At 39.4% G+C, this 3,280-nt stretch overlaps 1 pseudogene; it reads left to right on the top strand.

The window, feature by feature from the left end:
- The first annotated feature begins 263 nt into the window (after positions 1 to 263).
- Positions 264 to 742, top strand: LOC105289981 (annotated as a pseudogene).
- The last annotated feature ends 2,538 nt before the right edge of the window (positions 743 to 3,280 follow it).

The raw sequence follows: 3,280 nt of genomic DNA, 5'->3' as shown, positions 1-3,280 counted from the left end.
TGGACTTCCTCCTGCTTTTTAAATAAGTAATCTGTCATCTTTGTAGTTATTTGACTTACGAGCCAATCATTCTCTAATAATTTCTCTTTGAGGTTTATCTCAAGGTTTGCTAAGAATTTCAACTTTGTTCTTTTGTCTTTAATCTAAAATTTCAGGCACTTAATTTATTTAAACATCAGAAATCTCCTCTGATTCTGATAAAATGATTGTCTACCTAGGGAAATTAAACTTTGACCATCAAGAAACATGAATTTAATCCCACCCCTCTCTGTCTTCTTTACCCCCAGGAACAGCTCCCTTACCACAGCATCTCATCCCTTGAAAATGTATGCCTGCACCAAGTTCGTCTCCACCCTCTCCTTAGTCAACTGCTGAACAGATCACTGACTACAGTGGTACTGAAACAACCTGAGACACTGTCAGATGAGAGCCTCAGCAGCTTGGCAGCCTCACCTTCCCTAACCTCACTTATTTCTAGCTGCAGCTTCCAAAGCAGCGCCATTTCAAGGGACTTTGACACAGCAGCCAAGTTCCTTGCGGCTGCAGCTGCTGCAGTAGAGGTGGCTGGCTCTGGGGCTGGAATTGAGATTGTGTTTGGAAGCCTCATCATTGGTTAAGTCGGGAACCCTTCTCTGAAACCACAGCTCTTCTTCAACGCCATGTCATTCTGGGCTTTGCCCTCTCAAAGGCCATGGGGCTCTTTTGCCTGATGGTGGCCTTTATCATCCTCTTCGCTATGTAAAGGAGGTGTCTCCACCTCCCATAGTTCTTTCTCCAGTGTCTCATCTACCTTGTATGTTCCTTTTCCTATACCTCCCCAGGCAGCCTGTAGAAAGTAGTTGGCTCAGGGTTTGACAGAGGGAAGACAAATAAATACTGTATTAATAAGGGGGGGAAGGGGAGAAAAAAAAGAAACGTGAATTTAAATAGAAAAACCAACCTCAATATTTTTTCATAACTTCATTTGCCTTAAGAAGGATAGTTTAGGAGTGAATCTCTCTGTTGTGAATAAACATCTTAAATTCAACAACTTACTCATTATATTTTAGTTCCTTCCACTAATTTCAAGTAAGATTAAAATTTAGTAATTTTTGTACAGGATCTTTCAGTGGTTCTAAGTAAGATTACAAATTCTTTTGTTCTTTGTACTTTTCTGTATTTTTTTCTTTATTAAAAATCATAAACATGTATTTTTATTAAATTAACTTAAATTTTACAAACTCATTTCATTGATAAAATTTGCCATTCTTTAAGTTATCGATAATAACAGCATCTATCATTTATTGGCTCTTTAAATTTTGAAAAAAAATAGTCTGTTTTATTTTAAAATAAGTTTGAAATACATTTTACATATCATAAAATCCACCAATTTTAAGGTATTGTACACCAATATTCACAGCAGTATTATTCACGATAACCAAAAGGTAAAAACACAAATGCCCACCAATGGATGAATGGGTAAACAAAAGGTAGTATATACCTTCAATGGAATATTATTCAGTCTAAAAAAGAGGAAACTTTGATACATGCTACACTATAAGGTTCATCTGAACCTCAAAGACATCATTCTAAGCAAAATTAGCCAAATTGTATGATTCCACTTACAGGAGAATAGTCAAATTCATAGATATAGAATGGAGATGATGATTTTCAGGGATGGAGTGAGAGGGAGACGGGAGATGTTTAATGCGTACAATTTCACTTTGGGGTGACGAAAAAGTCCTGGAGATGGATGGTGGTGATGGCTGCAAAATGTAAATGTACTTAACACCACTAAACTATACACCTAAAAATGATTAAAACGGCAAATTTTGTTATGTATTTTTTACCACAGTAAGAAAATGCAATTTTAGGTTTATGGTCTAGACTTTTAGTAACTTTATCAAGTGGTGCGGTCACCATCATAAATTCATTTTAGAACATTTCCATCCCTACAATAAGACCCCCGAAGCCTATTTAGGGTTAATCCCCATTCCCACCTCCAGTCCCAGGCCACCACTAAACGACTTTCTGTCTCTATAAATTTGTTGCCTTTTTGGACATTTCATATGTATAGAATTATACAATCCGTGATCTCCTGGCTTCTTTCATTCGGCATAACGTTTTTGAAATCTGTCCATGATGTAGCATGTCACATGTCCACAGTCTGCTCCTTTTTTTATTGCCAAATAGGACTTCCCTGTGTGGACATACCTCGTTTCATCTATGCGTTTATCAGTCGATGGCTGTGCTGGTTTCAACTTCTGGCTATTACACATAATGCTGCAATGAACACTCATGATTTTACTACCCAGAGACAACCTAAACTAACCTACATATATGCATACGTGTGTGTATGTAAGTTTTATATGTGCATGTGTGTTTCTCTAATCCTGTAAGGTAAGCATAATAAACTGCATTTTGCAGAAGAAGAAAAGAGAGGTTAAGTTGCTTTTTAAAGCTCACCTAGCTATTCTCACTTGGCATGGAAAAGGGTCTGGCTGACTGCAGTGGCAGCAGGGTGACAGAAGAGAAAGAGATTAAATTATAAATAGTGACCCCTGGTTCTCTGTGGAGTTCACCTCTATCTGGTGTTCCCTGGCTCTCTGGTAGCAGGTTTGGGGGGGAGCCTCATAGCGATCCTTGCACACTGGTGGGGAGCCTCACAGAGGGCATTTCTCTCAAGCACTACAGCTTCCCTATGGGAAAGCAGGGGCTCCGAGGGGCCGCCCAGCAAGCTCTTGCTTTTCTCATTGATTGTAATTCTGCTTGGTAATTTAGATTACATTTCCCAAAGAATGGAAGAAGAGTTTACCACAGTGGTTAAAAGCAAGGTCTCTAGAGCGGGAGTACCTGGTTCACACTCTGGTGCTGCCACTCATTAGCTCTGTGGCTCTGGACAAGTTAATTATGTTCTTCGTGCCTCAGTTTCTTTCCGTGTAAAATGTTAATAATAATGGTGTTTACTTTGCCGGTTTGTTATGAAGTTCAAATGACACAATATAGAGAGAGCAAAGATTACACTGGCACCTGGACATAATAAGCTGTGAATAATTATTAACGGTTATCATAGTTACTCGCTACAGAATTATCCTTGGGGGTCCCAGAACCTTGGAAGACACAGAGGGTCCCTACCTCATCCTGGCTGTCCAGCACCACAGCACATTATGCCTCAAACTTGAGCATATTTTCCCTCTAGGTTTTTTTCAGTTACACTGGCCTAGGTACTAAGAGGAGTGACAGCTGACAGCAATTCTGCCTGAAAGTGTCCCCTCCAACCCCAAACTCTCCATAGCTCAAG

The sequence above is a fragment of the Pteropus vampyrus genome, unplaced genomic scaffold (genome assembly GCF_000151845.1).
Source record: "Pteropus vampyrus isolate Shadow unplaced genomic scaffold, Pvam_2.0 Scaffold31, whole genome shotgun sequence".
Lineage (NCBI taxonomy): Eukaryota > Metazoa > Chordata > Mammalia > Chiroptera > Pteropodidae > Pteropus > Pteropus vampyrus.
This window is presented reverse-complemented; position numbering and strand designations above follow the sequence as displayed.